General features: G+C 41.2%; 1 protein-coding gene across 3 annotated transcripts in view; it reads left to right on the forward strand.

The window, feature by feature from the left end:
• BACH2 (BACH transcriptional regulator 2) overlaps positions 1 to 22,027 on the forward strand; it is a 386,540-nt gene that overhangs the window by 209,004 nt on the left and 155,509 nt on the right. Inside the window, exon 3 of one of the 3 annotated variants that reach the window (XM_086317710.1) lies at positions 17,676 to 17,824. The exons of the other annotated variants lie outside the window; for them this stretch is intronic. The gene's annotated coding sequence lies outside the window, so the exon portion shown is untranslated. The remainder of the gene's footprint in view (positions 1 to 17,675; positions 17,825 to 22,027) is intronic. 3 annotated transcript variants of the gene reach the window in all.

The raw sequence follows: 22,027 nt of genomic DNA on the forward strand, positions 1-22,027 counted from the left end.
AAATAAAAATGAAGAGCATGGACTGGGGGAAACTCCTGCACTGATGCTAGAAGCTCGCTTGGATGGGAAACTCTGAGGCACTGAATAGCAGGGAGGGTCATGAGTTTGAGGTAGGGTCAAGGGTAAGGGTTTCTTGGCCTGGATTTGGGGTTGTGCTGCCCATGGGAAAGCTCTGTGGACCCTGCTGTGTCTCTGTTCCCTCATGGTGGCGATTACTTCCCTGCACATGGAGGTGGCTGCTGCCTAGACTCCCAGGGTCAGAGTGAGTGGGTGCATCTCCAGGAGGTGCCCAGTGCTTCTGGGCATGGCACGCGCAGTGACAGGCTCAGTTCTGAGGTTTCAGGAAAGCATTTTGCCTCAAGTTTGTGGGTCCAGCTTCTCCCTCAAGCTTTGTTCTTGTTCTCCTCTGCATCCTCTCCTTGATGCTCACACCTGCATTTCTAACTCAGGACCCAGATTTGAAAACCGCTCTTGTTAGCAGACTCACAGACATAGAGAACGGACTCATGGTTGCAGAGGGGGAATGGGGTGGGGGAGGGATGAGGCGGAAGTTTGGGATTAACAGATGCAAACTACTGTATATAGAGAATGGATAAGCAACAAGGTCCTACTCTACAGCACAGGGAACTATATTCAATATCTTATGATAAAATCATAATGGAAAAGAATATACATATGCATATGTGTGTGTGTGTGTGTATATATATATATATATATATATAGGCTTCCCTGATAACTCAGTTGGTAAAGAATCCTCCTGCAGTGCAGGAGACCCTGGTTCAATTCCTGAGTCAGGAAGATCCACTGGAGAAGGGATAGGCTACCCACTCCAGTGTTCTTGGGTTTCCCTTGTGGCTCAGCTGGTAAAGAATCCGCCTGCAATGTGGGAGACCTGGGTTTAATCCCTGGGTTGGGACGATCCCCTGAAGAAAGGAAAGGCTACCCACTCCAGTTTTCTGGCCTGGAGAATTCCATGTGGGCTTCCCTGGTGGCCCAGATGGTAAGGAATCTGCCTGCAAAGCAGGAGATTTGGGTTCCATCCCTGGGTCGGGGAAATCCCCTGGCGAAGGGCAAGGCAACCCACTTTAGTATTCTTGCTGGGAAATCCCAGGGACAGAGGAGCCTGGCGGGCTCTAGTCCACGGAGTCGCAAAGAGTCAGACACAACTGAATGACTAACACTTCACTTCACTTCATGGATAACTGAATCACTTTGCTGTACAGCAGAAATTAACACAACACTGTAAATTAACTATACTTCAATTTAAAAAAGACTTTTTAAAAAACTGCCCTTGTTTACAGTTCATCACCCAGCCCCTCCTCTTGCCCTCTATAGAATAAGAGACCTTCTTAATAAAATTGCAAGAAATTCGAACACTTTGTGGAAATAAAGTTGCAAGACCCTTGATACCTGAAGATTGTAAATTAAAAGTCCTGTGGGTTGTGTGCTTCTCAGTTTGGCCACATTCTCAGTCACTGACCAAGCCACTCACCCTCTCCATTCCTCTGTCTGCATCTACAAAACTGGAATAACAATTCATGCCTGTTTCTGGTACTTCAAATGGATGTTTTCAGGACAAATTTCTAAGTACATATACAAAGAGTACGAAGAGCAATCAAAATAACTCATCACACCCCCTTCCCATAGAACTTCATCTAACTTTCCAAGAGCTTTTTTATATTACCAAGAAATATGATTCAAATTTCCCTAAGTTGACAGAAAAGCGTGAAATCTGTTTCTAACAGATGTTCCCCGTGATCCCCCAAATGTAAACATGTTTGCGAGATGATCGTAAGACAACCTGTTTACACAGGGAAGTACTTAAAAAAGCAAACACAAAAGCATCACCCAGAGCAGTCATTGTGATCAAAGTGCCTCAATTATTAGGGTGTAAAGGGAACTGATGACTCAACTTAGCACCACCGCGGTCTCCAGATTTCAGTTTCATAACAAGAGTTTCTTTTCAGGAATATTCTTCATTGACACACAAATCCGATTTTCTTTCTAAAATGTTTCTCGATTTTTGTCAAACCGAAATGACAGGATCCCTTCAAAAGATGACTTCGATACCTGTATGATGCTCACATGAGAGTCATGTGGATATACTTTGCCATGGAGAGCTGGGGTTTTCACTCCCCGGGATCTTGGTTCCCAGAACAGGGACCAGGTCTTCTGCCCAGTGACTCCTGGCTCGCAGCTCCTACACCTCCCCAGTTAGTCAGACGCAGCACAGAAAGTCCAGACTGCATAGTGGTAGGAAGTAACTTTCTGAATCAATCAAAGGGTGATATTTTGATCCTTTCACATGCATGGGTATTCTGGGCAAGTGCATGCTTCAATCAGTGACTCATGGATCAATATGCAAAGTAGGTCTCTGACTGCTGGCTGGCTGAAAATAAGTTTTTAAACCTGAAACAAAATACAGTCTAATAGAGAATAAAATTAGAACTTGTGTCAGGTTTAGCGTTTTTTGGGAAAACAATCACCACTGTCCCTCAAGGTAATGTACATTGGGAGGCTATCCTAAAGTGGAAAGCTGTAGGTAAACATGTCTCTGTGAAAACCTGTAAGAAGTCTAGCCTAACAGGAAGGTTCTTTGGTAAAGGTTCATTCAAAACTCCTTTAGGATGTGGTTTCCTACACAAGCGAAACTTTAAATTCTTTCGCTCTGGGGATGGTGATGTCAGACTCTGTGGTGTTTTTACCTAATGATGCCCACTTGAACAGACAGACCTAAGGGGACAGGCTGAGGACTTGTCTTTCTAGCGTCACTTCTGTGGACATAGGTTCATGTTTCACCATGATCCTGCAGTCCCTGCAGTGCAGATCATCGCATGATTGTCAGCAAGAGTAGGAATGCCACTAAGACCATGGCCCCCAAACAGGAGTATCACCCAGGGAGGAGGGACTGCTGGTGTGGGCTCTTGGTATTTGCACTGCAATTTCAGTGCTGGGTTTGTGTGCTAACATCTACCTATGCTCTTTTAGAATACTTAAGACTCCAATCCACATACACACCAAAACACACACGCACACAATGATTATAATTAACAACCAAGCTTAGGATTGTGGGATAAAAGGTTATAGGATAAAAAGGTCAATGTACAAAAATCAGTGTTATTTCTATAAACTAGCAATGGAATGCTCTGAAAATAAAATAACTCTCTTTACAACAACATCAAAAAGAATGAAACGCTCAGGAATAAATTTAACAAAATAAATGCAAGATTTATACACTGAAAGCTATAGAACACTATAGAAAGCAATTAAGAAGACCTAAATAAGTGGAAGACATCCACTATTCGTGGAGCAGAAGATTTGCTGTTGTTAAGATGGGAATACCACCAAACTGATAAACATATATAGTCAACACAATCCCTATCAAAAGTTCAGCTAGCTTTTTGCAGAAATTGACAGGCTAATTTTTAAAAATTGAAGTATTGCTGAGTTGCAATGTTGTATTAGTTTCTGGTGTACAGCAAAATGATTATATATATATATATATATATATATATAAGAATATGAAAAAGAAGCCGGTGCTCTGCAATAACCTAGAGGGGTGGGATGGGGAGGGAGGTGGGAAAGAGGTTTAAGAGGGAGGGGACGTATGTATACTTATGGCTGATTCATGTTGTTATACAGCAGAAACCAACACAACATTGTAAAGCAATTATCCTCCAATTAAATATAAACTAAAAATTTTTAATGGTCCACATGAAAAGAACAAAATTGAAGAACTCAGTTTCTGATTTCAAAACATACTACATAGCTACAGTAATCAAAACAGCGTAGTCATAGGGTGGACAGTGGTATACAGTCAATAGTCTAGAAATAAATTCTCAGGTTTGTGGTCAAAGTTTTTCAACAAAGATGCCAGCACTATTAGATAAGAAGGAATAGTATTTTCAACAAATGGTTCTAGAATAACTGATATTCACATGCAAAAGAATAAAGTTGAACTCCTATGTTATACTACATAAAAGAACTCAAATTGGATCATAAATGTAAGAGTTAAAACTATAAAACTCTTAGAAGAAAACATAGGAATAAATCTTTGTGACCTTGGATTAGGCAACAATTTCTTAGACATGACCAAGTACAAGATAACAACAACAACAAAAAATGGATAAATGTAATTTCATAAAATTCTTCTATGCTTGAAGGGAAACCATTAAGAAAATGAAAAGAAACCCCCAGAATGGGAGAGGATATTTGCAAAACATACATCTGATCAAGAATTTGTATGCAGAATATATAAAGAATTCTTACTAGTTAACAGTCAAAAGACAAATAATCCAATTAAGTAAGGAGCAAGAAATTAAAATAGACATTTCTCCAAAAAAGACATACAAATGGCCAGTAAGTGCATGAAAAGATGCTCAGCATCATGTGTCATTGAGGCATGCTCAGTTGCTCAGTCATGTCCGATTCTTTGAGACCCCGTGGACTGTAGCCCATCAAGTTCCTCTGTCCATGAAATTTTTCAGGCAAGAATGCCTGAGTGGGTTGCCATTTCCTCCCCCAGGGTGTCTTCCCTACCCAGGGATCAAACCGTGTCTCTTGCATCTCCTGCATTGGCAGGTGTATTCTTTACCACTAGTGCCACCTGGGAAGCCCTGTTAGTCATTAGGAAAATACAACTCAAAACCACAATGAAATAATCACTTTAGCCCACTAGGATGGCTGAAGATTAAAAGAAAATAGTAATAATAAGTGTTGGTAAGAATGTGGAACACTTCTTACATTGCTGATGGGATTGTACAGCTGTTTTGGAAGACAGTTTGACAGTTCCTCAAAATGGACATGAGTTTGAGTAAATTTCTGGAGATAGTGAAGGACAGAGAAGCCTGGCGTGCTGGAGTTCATGAGATTGCAAACAGTTGGACACGACTTAGTGACTGAACAACAGCAAAGTGTTAAATACAGTTACCAAATGAAATGCTTAAGATGTGTCGTATATGCAGAAAGAGTGAGATTTATTTTAAGGCATTGTCTACCATAGTCACGAAAACTGTTAAGTCCAAAATCTGCAGGCTAGGCCACCTAGGTTAAAGACTCAGGCTGGAGCTGATTTGCACTTCATGTCTGAAGCTGTCAGAATTTCCTCTTCCTTGGAAGAGGTCAGTCTTTTTCTTAAGGCCTTCAACTGATTTCACCCATTTTATCTAGTGTAATCTACCTTTACTCAAATCTACTGATATAAATGTTAGTCTCATCTAAAAATTACCTTCACAGCAATATTTTGACATTCTTGGCCAAATGTATGGGTACCATGACATAGCCAAGTTAAAAATAAATTAGTCATCACACCCAGTATTTACACTTCCAGGTATATTTCCTAAAGAATTGAAAACCATATGTCTACATATATCCAGCTCTACTTAAGTGCTCATAGCAGCATCATTCATGATGGCCAAAAAGTGGAAACAAACCAAAGGTCCATCATCTAATAAATGAATCAACAGAATGTGATTCATACACACAATGGATTATTATTTAGCCATAAAAAGGAATGGACTAATAATACATATTACAACATGGATGAAGCTTGAAAACAGTATACTAAGTAAATCCAGGTAGGAAAGGCCACATAGTGTATGGTTCCATTTATATTAAATGTTTCATTTATATGAATAGGCAAATGCATAGAGACAGGAGTTAGATTAGTGCCAAGGGCTGGGAGTGGGAAGGGGATGCAGGAAGGAAGAAATGTGGAGTGATTGTTAATGGGTATGGGATCTCTTTTTAGGGTGATGAAAATGTTCTGAAATTACATAGTAGGCAGCGGCATGCACATCTCCAGGAATAAACTAAAAGCCATTGAACTGTACACTTCAAAAGTATGAATTTTATGGTATGTGAACTAGATCTCAATTAAGTTTAAAAAGATACTTAAGACTGCAAATGTAAGTGGTCCTGACTGCACAATAAACAGCATCAAGCATTGCTTCTAAAGTGTAGAGTGTATGCTGAGTCCCATTAATGAAGAGTTAGAGGGGGAACATGGGAACCACTATATACTAGGCACCTTCTGTGTCTCCCAGGTGGCGCAGTGGCAAAGAATCCACCTGCCAATACAGGAGACACAAGAGGCATGGGTTCAATCACTGGGTCAGGAAAATCCCCTAGAGAAGAAAATGGCAACCCACTCCAGTATTCTTCCCTGGAAAATTCCACAGACAGTGGAGCCTGGTGTGCTACAGTCCATGGGTTCGAGAAGAGCTGGACATGACTGAGCACAGCACAGCATTCTGTGTCTCAGGAACTATGCTTATCAGCTCATTCAATCACCCTTAAAAAAAAAAGGAAAAAACCTATAGGTTGGTATTATCATCCCTATTTTTTCGTATTAGGAAATTGAGCTTTCCTTCAAAATAGTTGGCTGGGGACTTCCCTGATGGTGCAGTGATTAAGATTTCACCTTCCGGGTGGGATGATTTGGGAGAATAGCATGGAAACATATACATTACCATAGGTAAAGTAGACAGCTAGTGGGAATTTGCTGTATGACACAGGGAACCCAAAGCGGGTGCTCTGTGATAACCTAGAGGGGTGGGATAGGGAGGGAGGTGGGAAAGAGGTTTAAGAGGGAGAGGATGTATGTATACTTATGGCTGATTCATGTTGTTATACAGCAGAAACCAACACAACATTGTAAAGCAATTATCCTCCAATTAAATATAAACTAAAATTTTTTAATGGTCCACATGGAAAAATATGTTACAAAGAATAAAAAATAAAATAGTTGACCTTAGTCTGTCAACTTAGTACACTGGGATTAGACCCCCATGTGTCTGTCTTCAGGCTTACCATCTTCCCATTGTACCTCCTGTTTCCACAGGAGAAACCCTGTCCCAACTGGGCAGAGACTGCAGACCCTGTTGCTTTGATCCATGGACAGGTTAATCCCACGGGGCAAAGGGGTAGAAGGGAGAAGGGTGCTTTTAGAGGAAAAACTAATAAGTTAAATACAAAAATCAAGATTGTTACTTTTATGGTAAAGAAAGAAGATGAATTTTTTTTTTTAATTATAAGAGTTCAAAAGGACCAAGAAGGAAAGAGACAGGATGGAGAGGGGAGAGCAGGATCTATGACAGCAAATCCAAGAGCAGACCCCAAGACCATCCAGGGTAAGGCAAGTGTAGGAGAGACGGGAGAAGTTGAGTGTTCCCAGAGCAGCTGGCTGGCTTGGGAGAGGCGCGGCTGTGTTCGTGGTAACTGACCAGAAGCCTGGTAGGGGTGTTCCTGAAGCCAAAACAAGAAAGGTCATTTTTCATTGAGACTAGAGTGACACCAGAGGAAGTCACCTGGGATGCTCCAGTGACCAGGATCCAATACAGAGACCCACGCACAAAGGGAATTGTTGTTGAAGCTCATTTACAGCAGGGGTTTTTAACCTGGGGTCTGTGGATTCTTAGGCTTCCAAGGGCCTTTGAACCCCTCCTGTTACATGGAAAGGTTTGGCGTTTATTTGTGCATCTTTTTATGAGGAGAGAGTTATTAGGTTTTTAAAGGGCCTGTGATGCGCGAAAGGTTTTAAAAAATCAGCCTAAGTGTTTCTCTTAAAGTGCCAGGCTCACTTTCTGGCTGTGTGATAGAGTGTGTGAAATGGTCTGGCACTCCTAATTTTTGGAATAAAAATGAATTCTTAGCGAATGATCTCACTGCCTGCAGTGCTGTCTGCTTCTGTCCTGGCATTTGATAGAACTTGTTAGGGGATTAGGTAAGACAGGATGTTGGTACATTTGAGGTCATTAAACCAAGGAAGGCAGAAAAAAGAGATATCTTGCTAAGTATATTGTGAAGTTGAACTAAATGCTGAGTAGCTAAGAGATGTTGTGCCGACACTTTTGAACCCTTAAGAGTAGACTGAGGTGGAGGAGAAAGCTCCCCTGCATTAACAAATGCAGTGCATTAGTTAATGCCTGTCTTTGCAAGAAACACTGTTTTACTTGTCCTTTTACAGAGGAGGTGTGGAAGGTTGCGGTGTTCTAGGTTGTGTAACATTTTTGTAAGTGGATACAACTAGTATGAACTTCCCAGGTGGCTCAGTCCTAAAGAAGCCATCTGCCAAGAAGGAAGCAGTAGCTAGATCCCCGGTTTGGGAACCCTGGAGAAGGAAATAGTAACCCACTCCAGTATTCTTGCCTGGAGAATTCCATGGGTGGAGAAGCCTGGCAGGCTATAGTCCATGGGGGTCGCAAAAGAGTTAGACATGACTTAGCGACTAAACAACAACAGTGTTGATTTGAGAGAAACAACAAAAGTTGCCTTTCACCTAGTAACCAGCATTCTCACAGTTCTGGTTTCAAGACTAGGAGAATAATGAAAAATATATTACAGGAGACCTCATGCGTATGAAAGGTTTTGTTGAATGAAGTGCTGCCCTCCCCTCCTTGCTACCCAAAAGGTTATTTTCCACCTGTCTTTTCCTTCAACTTTTTTCTGGTGTGCCCTTTACTAACTTGACTGGCAGCCTCAGTCAACACACATGCCCGTCTCTACTCCTGCAGAGAGTTTAGTCACTGACTGCCTGATTTCCTGGATGTCTTTGACCTAAGGATGGAAAATATGGTACACGAGCCCTAAATGCCACTTCAGAATCGGCTTTGGGTGTTTTTCTATGTGGGCATTATCAAGGTCATGATATTCTTCAAAGATCAGGACCCAGAGGAAGATACTGTGCGTACATACCTTCACTGCCACGTCTTATGATAGAGGATAGGTGTCCATTTAGAAAGATGGTAAGGATAACCCTGTATGCGAGACAGCAAAAGAGACACAGATGTATAGAACAGTCTTTTGGACTCTGTGGGAGAGGGAGAGGGTGGGATGATTTGGGAGAATGGCACTGAAACATGTATAATATCATATAAGAAATGAATCACCAGTCCATGTTCGATGCATGATACAGGATACTTGGGGCTGGTGCACTGGGATGACCCAGAGGGATGGTACAGGGAGGGAGGTGGGAGGAGGGTTCAGGATGGGGAACACGTGTATACCTGTGGCGGATTCATGTTGATGTATGGCAAAACCAATACAATATTGTAAAGTAATTAGCCTCCAATTAAAATAAATAAATTTAAATTTAAAAAAATTCACCTGGAGAGAATAATCTGGGTCATTTTAAAATAAGAAGCCTGATAGTATTTTAAGAAACTGCAATATGAAAAGAATTTTTAATTCTAGTATACTTCATGAAATATAACCATTTTAGTGCTAAAAAGCTAATCGGCTTTTTGCAAAAATATCTAAATGGCTGAAGGACCTGTAATTTTGTCACTTTACTTTGACAGTTTACTGGTAGCATGTGGAAAAGTGGACCTGTTTGCTTTGGGGAGAGGAATATAGTTTCCCCAGAGTGTAGTGGATAGCAGTGTTGCAGAGGAAAGGGGTGAGCTTTGGAGTCAAACTGGCATGGATACAGATTACATGTCATCCCCTCTTATCTCCTCCAGTGTGACCCTGGGCAAGGCTCGTTGCCTCTCTGAGCCATGGTTCTCTCATTCACTCAGTAGGCTAATAATACTCATAATATTCCTAACACAGTTCCTAGAATGTGGAAGTTTTGAATCATTAAAAAGTTTGATTATTACTATGCATAAGTAGAGGCCAGTATTTATATTCTAAAGCTACAGAAACCCCCGGTATATTTTGGATTGGGTATTTTCTTTTATACTGAAGTATAGTTGATTTTTTTTTCAGGTATACAGCAAAGTGATTCAGGTCTGTTCTTCTCAGATTCTTTTATAGGTTATTACAAGATACTGAATACAGTTCTGTGTGCTATCAATAAATCCTTGTTGGTTACCTATTTTATATACAGTGGTGTGTACATGTTAAGACTCTTAATTTATCCCTTCGCCCCCTCCCCTTTGTTCAGATTATATGTTTTTAACACTTGTTTTTTTTTAGCTTCTTGTGTATCAGATTGTGTATTTTCAACACTTGTTTCTTTTTAGCTGCTTCTTTTCAGAATTGTCAATGGCAAGTTGTTCTGACTGCACTGTCCTTTTAGGGGTGCAAATCTGAACAAGCGCTCCACTATATTTTGGGAAGGTAAAACCTTGAGTATCAAAGAAGTGAATTTTCTAGCTGGGGTTCTCCAACTAGAGTAACTTGGCATCTGAAATGTGTAAGTGGAAACTTTCAGAAATGTTTTCTCTTAATTAATTTTCTCCATCCTGTCTGAAGTGGCTGCTCCCCAGTTCTTTCTCTGTTGCAGGAAAAAAAAAAAAGCACATTTCTTCATATCACCTTCCCATGCCAATAGAACAAAACACAAAAGCCACAAGACCTATGATTCAAAGGTCTTCTGCCTCATACAAGTGACTGTTGAAATTCTGTTTGAAATGTATTTTCAAAAAAAAAAACTCACCTCTGTAGTTTCTTAAAAAAATAATGTCGATGGACCCCTTTCTTTTCAAAGCCCTTCTGGTCATAAAATAGTATGTGACTACTCTCTTTAGTATTTCTGAATATGAATAAGGACTCCAGGGCCACTCACAAGTTAGCATGTTTATTGCTAAAGCTGTCACCAAATTTCTGGTAATATTTTTATACAGCATGGGACCAGCAGAACATTTGAGATTTAACCTTTTCCAGCAGATGGTAGTCTCAAAATGGAATTTGTAATTTTAGAATTAAGTTTTGAACTCTCATCTTGTTTTCTGACCACTGTAATTTCTCTTTCTATTCAATTCAGAGGGAAGGAGTGATAGAGTGTGTGTGTGTCTGTATAGATGGACATTTTTTATTAACCTTAAAAACCAATACTGCAACTTTGCGCAGAAGAACCAGAGTGGCATTTTGAAGCTCCTGAAAGTCAGATTGACTCAATGATATCATCTAGGTACAATCCCATTGTGATGCTAAGCAAAATCACGTTATTTAGCTTGGTGACTCTCCTCAAGTGAAATAATATAAATACAATGGAGATAATTAGCTTAAAAACACTGTATCCCAGAGCATAATATCTCTGTCCTCTTAAATTTTGGCAGACCTGGATTCTTGTTCAAATAAGAGCAGAAAACAGTTCTTGAATATTTTGTCATGTTTTCTTATTATCAATCTGAATCCCAGTAAGGTAGGAAGAGGTGATCAAGATAGGAGAAAATTGACAACTGGACACAGGAAGCAATATTGGAAATTGGAAAATCATTAAACCAAACCACTTTTATGTTTCTTAGAAATAATATAGCTGGTATTAGATTTGGGATGTAGATAAAAATATTTCCACCTGGAGTTGCCTGGGGGAAAGCAAAGAGAGCTTTGCTCATCAAATCTCATTCAAGCCACTGTGAAAATTTTAGCTAAGAGTGGAGTTGTAGAGTAAAAGAATGCAATCAGCCTTACTTACACAAGAAGTACCTTCTAGAAAACCTGATCATTTTACAGCTAATTGGAATAAATGTTCCCTTGCCCACTGCTTGCAGCTGGAGACCTGCTTGTACTTTTTTATGACTATTGCTGTAATTAAATAACCATTTACTTTTTCTTAGCTGAAGAATGCAGGTCCCACTGACTTTTTATTCTAAGTAAATTTAAGTTTGTGCAAGAGGGAATTTCTTACAGATAATTTCCCTTCTCTGGGATATGTGACTTTACTTGTAAGTGAGTGAACAGTAACCATTTAGATATCCCTTTTTAAAACTTTCCCCCAGCTTCTCTAACAGTAAATATGAAGAAACGAAAAAGCAGTGCTTTCACGCTTAGTGTAGCATTACCATATCTCCTCACCCACCTTTTCCTAAGAGCAGTCTGGTGAACCACGTCAAGATTTTGTGAGGTCTTTGGACATCAATCTAGCTGAGAAACACCACGAGAGCAGGAAATGTCCCTGGTGATCTCATTCACCATTGTTTCAAGACACCTAAATGGTACCCAGGAGGAGGTCAGTAAATGCTTGTTGAAGAGATGATTATGTATTGTCCTGTGAGCTTCTGGGGTCCAAAATACTGCCTAGAAAGCTAGTACATGAGGCAGCCTGGAGCCGCACTGTTTAATAAGGTACCCAGTGACCAGGTATGCCTATTTAAATGTAAATCAATTTAAATTGATTAAAATTTAAAATTTAGTTCTTCTGTCTCACTATGAACTTTTAAGCTCTGTGGAGTTCTTAAAGAACTTTAAGAACTTTTAAGTTCTCCATAGCCACGTATGGCTGATGGCCACCATTTTGGACACCTGCTGCTGCTGCTGCTGCTGCTAAGTCGCTTCAGTCGTGTCCGACTCTGTGCGACCCCATGGACTGCAGCCCACCAGGCTTCTCCGTCCATGGGATTCTCCAGGCAAGAACATTGGAGTGGGTTGCCATTTCCTTCTCCAATGCATGAAAGTGGAAAGTGAAAGTGAAGTCGCTCAGTCGTGTCCGACTCTTAGCGACCCCATGGACTGCAGCCCACCAGGCTCCTCCGTCCATGGGATTTTCCAGGCAAGAGTACTGGAGTGGGTGCCATTGCCTTCTCCTTGGACACCACAGATACTGAATATTTTCCTCTTCACAGAAAGCTGTGTTAGATAGCCCTGGTAGTGTATCATTCAGTTCAGTGCAGTTCAGTTCAGTCGCTCAGTTGTGTCCAGCTCTTTGAGACCCCATGAATTGCAGCACGCCAGGCGTCCCTGTCCATCACCAACTCCTGGAATTCACTCAAACTCACGTCCATCGAATCAGTGATGCCATCCAGTCATCTCATCCTCTGTCGTCCCCTTCTCCTCCTGCCGCCAATCCCTCCCAGTATCAGAGACTTTTCCAATGAGTCAACTCTTCCCATGAGGTGGCCAAAGTACTGGAGTTTCAGCTTTAGCATCAGTCCTTCCAAAGAACACCCAGGACTGATCTCCTTTAGAATGGACTGATTGGTAGTAGAAGCCAAAGTTAGTGGCTCCAGCCCTTCTGAAGTGAGATTCCCATGTAACAGTGATGTTCACTCACACTACAAAAAGTAACCCTTTTAGATCTGTCCTCCAATACTGTAGGAACTCAGTCAGGAAAGGTGGGTGGCCCACAAAGGTGCCATCTCTTTGAAACTAATAGTCCAGCAACAGTAGGGCTGTTCACCAGACTGACATTCCCAGGGGTCTACACATATTTGGCTATACTAGTTGTTAGAATAGTGAAATATTTTACCAGTTACTAAAGAGCAACTGTTTTAAGCTCTTCCAGGACCTCCTTGCTATGCCCCGGCAGCCCTGGCTGTTCACCTAGGATGTCCCCAGCCTCCCCTTAATCCAGCAAAATGAATTAATGCCCGTCCCGTCCCCAGGGGTGAGAGGCTGCTTACCACCCCATCCCAGTACTGCAGACTGTTACCTGTTGACCTTGACCTCCAGGGGACACTGCTTCCTAAGAGTCATTGTTAAGAGTGCCCCATCCCTACCATGGCCAAGTCCCTGATCACAGAACCATTAGTCTCAAGAAGAGTTTTAAAAGCATCTTATTCAACTCCCTCATTTTACTGAGGAAATCACGTCCAGAGAGTTACTCAGCGGATTTGTGGCCATTTCTAAGATAAAACTCTAACTCAGTTTTGTTTTGTTTGGGGTTTTGTTGTTGTTGTTGTTCATTTGTTTTGTTTTTGCTGTTGTCAGTTTCCTTAACTGTGAAATGGGGATTAGTATCTTTATGCCTTGCAAAGTTGCTAGTAAAAAGGACAGGGATACCCAGCATTTTATGTATGTGTTAGGAGTTTGCGAAAACTCTGTTGTCTGCCATCTCATTCGATCTTCACAGGAGCCTGGAAAGGCACTGGGCTCAGAGACGATGAATGACCTGCCCTTGATAGCAAAGCTGCTCTGAGTCGCAACCCTCTAAGTCTCGTAGGGCTTAGGAGACTATAAACTCTCTCGTAAATGTAAGATAACAGAACCACATGGCATTACTAGTTTTAAGCTTGTGGTATTTTGCAGTTCAAGATTTACTGACATTGAAAGTGTAATTTTATTCAAGCAATGGGTTTTTTTGTTTTTTGTTTTTTTTTTTACAGACTTTGGTTCAGCATTAAAATAGAAGTGGGCTGCTTTGAAGTACATTCTTTAAATGAGAGAATCCAAATTTGTAATTAGCTTTAAAAATGCAGTTGTGCAATTTGAGTAGCTAAAGAGCTTGTGGCTCAGATGCATTAGCATCTGCCTACAATGTGGGAGACCCTGGTTCGATCCCTGGGTCAGGAAGATCTCCTGGAGAAGGAAATGGCAACCCACTCCAGTACTCTTGCCTGGAAAATTCCATGGACAGAGGAGCCTGGTAGGCTACAGTCCATGGGGTCGCAAAGAGTCTGACACAACTGAGTGACTTCAATGTCAATGTCAATGTCTGTTACTAGGGGTGGCTTATTTTTTTTAATTCTCTCCTCCTCCCAAGTTATTAGGCCCTTTGGAAAAAACAAAGTATGTTCTTTGAGGGTGAGTGGTCATCTCCTCTCAGTTCAGTTCAATCATGTCTAACTCTTTGCAACCCCATGGACTGCAGCAAACCAGGCTTCCCTGTCCATCACCAGCTCCTGGAGCTTGCTGAAACTCATGTCCATTGAGTTGGTGATGCCATCCAACCACCTTATCCTCTGTCATCCCCTTCTTCTCTTGCCTTCAATATTTTATTATCACCTTATTTTTCTCATCCTATAGGCCTGGTATACTTAGAAAATTAATCGTATACCCTATTGTGGCAAAGAAAAATCACTTAGAAGTCCTTCTACCCACTTGACACCTAATTATCAGGAGAATGCTATTTTAAGTATAAAGAAAAGCTGCAGTGGAGGAAATGGTCCACTTCTTGATACATCTTGGGTCTTTTGATAGATTTAATGGAAGCACCCCTTAGTTTTTGAGAAGATTGTTGAGGAGATAATTTAACTCACTCCTAAAATAAAATTAAATTTATACCCCCCTCTTTTTCTATGAACTGCAGCCATTATATTGTGTATACTAAACTGCAGAAACTGAGTTTCTAGATGAGGGCAAGAGTGGGGTTACTTCATTCCATGTAACAAAATATCTCTTCCATTTTCTTTTATCAGTGTCTGAAAACTATGTCCATCTCTATATCAATTGTAGTAGTAAATGGCAACTCACTCCAGTATTCTTGCCTAGAAAATTCCATGAACAGAGGAGCCTGGCAGACTATATAGTCCATGGGGTCGCAAAGAGTCAGACATGGCTGAGCAACTGAGCACACACACACACATCAATTATCCCTCAAGGTTAAATACATAAAGGGTAGAGAGAAAGAAAATTTATTAGAAAAGGCTGTAAATGGAGAGGAACTTGGAGTTGTGAACCCTGATTTAGCATTACTAAACTTGTAGTCTCATTTGGGAAGAATATATTTGTAGGTTTGGTGGTTTTTTAAAGTATATGTGTGTCTTTGTTTTTCTCTGTGTGAACAGACTCTCGGCTCTCAACTGTACTGAAATACAGCCTCCCTCCTGTCCATATAAGACCTTCGACGTGTTTACAATTATTTGGACTCTTCTTGGATTTTATACTATTTTCACTGCTTCCTACAGATAGTACTGGCGGTGCCGACAGAAAAACATCTAAGGGTAACATTTGGATTTATGGCTTGACTAGAAGTCATTGAGTCTTTGGATTATCTTGGAGTCATTCAAGATGTTAGGCTCGAAGAGATCTTTGAAATTGCAAACATTTAATTCCTCCAGACTAACTAGGGGAGAAGGGGGATTGATGAGCAAGCACATGCTTTCAAACTTCACCACCACCAGGTTCTGTACAGTGCAGTCAGCATTACATGAGATAAAGCATGTAAGGCACTTGGCACTAGAGTTGACACATCGTGAACACTTGGGAGGGTTAGCCATGATTATTGGCTTGTCTGATTTAATTTTGTCTTCACGTCTCTTTCTGCTCCCTGATGGCCATTCTGAAGAGCAGTCTAATGTCCAAGAAATAGGAAAATACCCAATGCAAGGGAAATGCAAGGCTCTGGTCTTCCAGAAACAGAATTAATCAGTGCACAAAGGAAAATGCTTGTGTTTTTTTTCACGATGATGTCGATGACGTCCATACTCCCTCCACGGAAGAGGGGCAATTCCTCCCTTGTCCAGATCCAACTCAGTCCCATCTAATGAGGGCCACCTGATGGTAAACTCACCTTATTCCCATTTCCCGCTTTATTATGTGAAAAACAATGAGCTGCTCATTATCATCTGTGTAAGAAAAAAATGCAATCTAAACGTGGTTGTCCCTGATTAGAACTTTGTTAAGGTATGTGATGGGCAAGTGCGTTTCTCCTGTGCCTTCAATAAAGTGGGTAACTAAACAAATTAACCACAACTCATGCTGTGGCAGGAGTGTAAATTGGTACAGTTTTTCTGAACAGTCACCAGGACCCTCAAAGCTCACTCTACTTGACCCCACAATTCTTTTTGTAGGAATCTGCCTAGGAAAATACATTCAGGTGATTTGATATTCAGATACATCTGTCAAAGTGTCATCTGCAATAACAGAAGAAAAGAAAACAATATGTCATTCCCCAAATGAGAGAAATAATGAAATAAAACACTTTTCTACACAGACATTGAAAAGCATGTTTCTGAAGAATTTTTAATAACTTGAGGAAATGTTTACGTTCATATAATATTGACTCAAAAAGGAGAAACTGTGCTCTATTTTTGTGTATCTGAAAAGAATACCAGTCCACAATCCCTAGTCTCCAGTACTGAATGCATTTGGTTCAAACATCACAAAGGTCTCTTGGTGACTTGTTTGGTAGAAAAATCTGACCTGAATTAATGTGAGGCTCTATTTTTTCTGACCAAATAAGAATATGCATCTCTTTTGCTGCAGAGATTCTAATGTGTGTGATTACGGGGTGCTGCTTCAGATTCTGATGGGGCATCATACAACAAATGGTAGTTTAGCATCATAATACTCTTTAACACCAAGCAGTTCTGAACTCTGAAGTGTATCTGGCCCAGGAGTTTCATTTAAGGGGTCATGAGCCGATACAACAAAATACCATGAATGATTTATCAGTGTCAAGGTTGCAATTGATGTTTATTTTTTCTTGATTCTTTTCCATAAATTTATGTTCTATAATAAGCATGTATTAATTTATCCTCAGGAAAAAATAAGGACTATTATTTTCTAAGAAAACATATTTGAAGTATCAGAGGATCATCTCATTTCAGTTGGAATCCTCAAATTTATCACTTGCTTCAAATTTTTCACAACTCTTTTTGTTGTTGTTTAGTCGCTAAGTCGTGTCCGACTCTTTGTGACCCCATGGACTGTAGCCCGCCAGGCTCTTCTGTTCACAGGATTTCCCACGCAAGAATACTGGAGTGGCCTGCCATTTCCTTCTCCATTGTTTCCTGTATCTTCTTGTTAATATAGCCAGGTGTGTCTTTTGAACCAAAGTGTTCTGATTTGTTGAAAGAAAACATTCAGGAGATGAAATAGAGAGATAGCTGTCTGGATATGTCCAAGCTGCTTTGGGGTTCAGAAGAGCACCCAGTGAGGGATGTGTTTTACTGTGGTGAGCCCTAGCATTGATACCTGGATTATTTTATCCTGTTCTATTTAGCTGGACTGGTCCTGAGGCACAGGAAGTTAGAGGTCATGAAATCGGAGGATTGGGAGTAGCAGGTTTGCAGGAGAGAGGGGACATGCAAGGTTTTCTGTGCTAATGGACAGTCTTCCTCCCCAATCAGGTGGATGCTCGCTGACCTGTCACAAGGTGGCCCCACAAGGTTTTGGGGTCCATGTCTGAATGGATTGCTGTAGCCTTCTCTTCTCTCCCTTCGCCCAGTTCCCTGCATCCTAAGACTCGAAGCCAGCACAGGACCTGGAAAAATTACATGTAAGTTTTGACTAAGGTTTCTTTCCTCCAACCAAAAAAGGCTAAGAATTTTCTGAGATAATAATAACAAAGTGTCTTGAGAATTATTATTGAGGAAGGGCACAGGGGTTAGACTCTGCCTACGGGTGGTTCCCTAACTCGGTGGATCTTACCCATTATCATGCTTCAGAATCGCCTGGAAGGCTTGTGAAAGTCCAGCTTGCTGAAGCTCATGCCCAAGTTACTGGATTCAGGAGATCTAGGGGCCTCTGAGAATTTACTTTACTAACAAATTTCCAGGTGATCCTGATGAGGCTGGTCCAGGGACCCTACTTTGAGAATCACTGCTGTAACTCAAGCGTGACTGAAAGGAGGAATGATAAAGGTAGAAACGTGTATGAAACTAAAATGAAGATATTAATGCTGTACTTAATACATGAACTCAACTCTCAGAAAAGAGACTTTAAGGGTCTTCTCGACACTGTCACCTTTGAAAGTCCATCCAAGTAGATGCCATTATTCTGTGCCAGCTCAACTCCAGGGCACAAGTACCAGGCTGTCTCTGCCCTTGCCTTTCAACAAGGGTGACTGACAGTGCTGTTAACAGGCTATAGTGACAGCTACCATCTTTTCCCGTGTGTCCTCATCATGCTTTGAGACACACTCCAAAGGGAAAATCCTTTTTCTCCTGGGCTAGAAAATATATTGTTTCCTTTCAGAGTGAATCATCCCAGTATGATCCTTCCCCTCATACTCTTAAATGACTTGATTTGCAAAAGGAAGGTGAACTTCTAATCAAAAGTCTAAGCCAGCAAAACCAGTGTTTTGTGGGCTTTTATGTTCTCAGGACTGACATATTTTTAAGATAAGCATGTTACTGTGTTAGCTTTGGGACAAGCCAGTCACCTCTCTGCGGAAGACAAGAACAATTTAGTCCATGTTCATAGAATAAAGTAGAAGAGTTTGACTCAACAACTGTGCACTTGGGTATATGGGAGCGCACGTGCTAATGTACACGTATACCTATGAACCTGTATGAATTTTGTATGTTTCTAAGCTTTCAGTGTACAAGTTCTAATAACATGTTTTTTGTTTCATTGAGTCAATGTGAGTGTGAAAATAGTCTGAGTGATGCTGTCTAGGAAATGTTTGAGAAATTTTATGGGCATTTTGAATCTGTGGATAAGCATGGTGAGGTGATTTATAACATTTTACTTCATATGGTTAATGTTATCATTCAAAGCAGCAATTAGGGCTTACAGTTCTTTTATTGTAACTCTCTGAAATGGAGAACAGTCACTTTAAAAAAAAACAAAACTTTTTAAAACTGAGAGGAGTCACTTTTTTTAAATAAAGTGATTGAACAGGACCGGAATGGTTGGCATGATTTGGCATTGCTTTCATTTTACAGACAAAAAAACTGATTATCAGAAAGGGTTAAAATAATGGAAGGAAAGAAAGAAGGAAGAAAGGAAGGGCTGCCAAGAATCACACAGAAAGAAGTAGCCAAGGCCACCTGTAAAATTTGAGGGTCCCTGTGCAAGATGAATATGTGCAGTTGCTTGGGAATAGTCACTTTTAATAAAGCAATTCCCAAGCAGATACGTAATGAAGGAGCATTACCTGCTACCTAGATGTTAACAGAACCCCAAACCCTGGAGATAGATTTAAGTGCATGCTTTTAAAATAAAAATCACAAAATCAGAAAAATAAGACCAAAAGAGCAAGAAGTGATGAAAGAGTTCTAGAAGGAATTAATTCAGAATTGTCTTCTGGGAGCTGCCCAGAGGGTAACAGGGCTGGTAATCGGGCTGACAGAGTTGTGAGCGAGGTAATTACCTATTATCACTCTACCCTTACAAATGATAACATCTCTGTCAAGCACTAATTGGTTATTCTGCAAAGCATTCTGGGAAGTTTCAGTTTATGAAGTGTCTTCACCATGAAGTAAAAGAAATGGGTTGGATCAAATGTTCCTTCATCTCCCTCCTGCTTTCCTGTGCTGGCACCTGTGAGTGTCCACGTCTACACTTCAGGTTTCCCTGGTGGATGACCTTTGGTGTCAGTCAGTTTAATAACTGCAAGACAAGCCAGGGCAGGTAGAATGCTGCTGTGACACCTTGGGTGACTTGGAACAGAAAACTCCTGCTGGCCCTGGTGCCCCCTTCCTGGCTCACTCCCTGCAGCCTTGGGTGAAGCGTTCAACACACCAAGTGCCTAGAGCATCTCTGTGAAAGCCATGGGGATTCCCCTGGTGGTCCAGTGATTAAGACTCCGCACTTTCAAGGCAAGGGACATGGGTTCAATCCCTGGTCAGGGAAATGAAATCCCACATGCCGTGTGGTGTGGCCAATAAGTAAATTTTAAAAATAATAATGTCTTGGCAATTCCCTAGTGGTCCAATGTTTAGGACTTGGCACTTTCACTGCCATGTGCCTGGGTTAAAAAATAAAATTTGAAAAATAAATATTGCGCATTTGGGGACAAGGAGTATATGGGACCCCATGGTGCTCTCCTTTCAGTTTTGCCGTCAACCTAAAACTGCACTAAAACATTTATTAATATAAAAAACTTAACACTAAACAGTATGATGATTCCTCAGAAAATTAAACATAGAATGACCATGTGTGTGTGCTGTCGCTTCGGTCGTACCCAACTCTTTGCAACCCTGTGGACTGTAGCCCACCAGGCTCCTCTGCCCATGGAGTTCTCCAGGCAAGAATACTGGAGTGGGTTGCCATTTCCTCCTCCAGGGGATCCTCCCAACCCAGGGACTGAACCCATGTCTCCTGCATCTCCTACATTGGCAGGTGGATTCTTACCACTATGCCCCCTGGGAAGCCTAGAATGACCGTATGATTCTGCAATTCCACTTCTGGGTATACACTTAAAAGTAGTGAAAACAGAGCCTTGAACAGATACTTGTGCATCCATGTTCATACATCAGTATTCCCAGTAGTCCAAAGGTGGAAGCAACTCATTCAACCATGAATGAAGAAAATGTGGAATATGTATACAAGAGAATATTATTTAGTCTTAAAAATATGAAATTCTGACACATGCTCCAACGTGGATGAAACATGAAGGTACCAAGTGGAATAAGCAAGACACAAAATGACAGATACTGTATGATCCCACTTATGTGATGTACCTAGACTAGTCCTAGACTAGTTTCACTTTGGGAAGATGAAAAATTTCTGGAGATGGATGGTGGTCATGGCTGCACAGTAATGTGAATGGCTTCCCAGGTGGCTCAGTGGTGAAGAACCTGCTTGCCAATGCAGGAGACACAGAAGCTGTGAGTTTGATCCCTGGGTTGGGAAGATCCCTTGCAGAAGGAAATGGCAACCTGCTCCAGTATTCCTGCCTGGACAATCCCATGGACAGGGGAGTCTGGCAGGCTACAGTCCATGGGGTCGCAAACAGTCAGATGTGACTTAGCAACTAGAACAACAACTTAATGCCACTGACCTATACTCTTAAAAAATGATTTAAGTCATAAATGTTATGTTGTGTATATCTTACTACACACACACAAAAATACCCTGAATACCAGAATTTACTTTCCTTCTGAGAATACCAGGAAGAACACTAAGTAATGCTTGACAGGAATGCCGTAGTTTGAGTAGGAGGAGGAAGCATAAGTGTCCATATCCCTCACAACTCCCTCAGCCCCAGCACTTCCCGGACACCCTTTGGGCAAAGGTAAGGGCCCTGCAGAATATTAGACTTCAGTCTCAGGAATGGATTTTCTATTGGGACAAGGACAAATTGGTCCGAAACCACTAGGGAAATTTGTCATCGATAACCGTCATCTCTACTAAAATCTCCTGTACGCATGCAGGAAAGCTGCTTTCCTAGGATGGAGAGGACGTGCACACCCCTGTGCTCCAGTCGTGGGACTGCTGCAGTTCATGTGAATTATGACTTCATTAATCAGTCTGGGTACCACACCCCAGAATGCGTGAATTGTGGAGGCAGTTGACAGGTCTTAGCACTGGAGGCAGACCTGAAGACGGGACCAGGACTTGCCCCAGAGTGAAGCCTAGTAGAAAGTGGAAACTTGGAAAGAAAATTAGTAGCAAACAGATCTCTGGCAACAGGGCTTCTCACTCTAATGCCTGTTTGACATTCTCCCAGTGAAGTGTAGCTTATACCCCATCAGCAAATCTCTGTAATATTGGATATTACTGCACCCATACCTCACAAAACAGCTGTAGAAGT

The sequence above is a fragment of the Bos grunniens genome, chromosome 9 (assembly GCF_055505025.1).
Source record: "Bos grunniens cultivar Pamir isolate PY7600 chromosome 9, Bosgru_T2T1.0, whole genome shotgun sequence".
NCBI classification, from domain to species: Eukaryota; Metazoa; Chordata; class Mammalia; order Artiodactyla; family Bovidae; genus Bos; species Bos grunniens.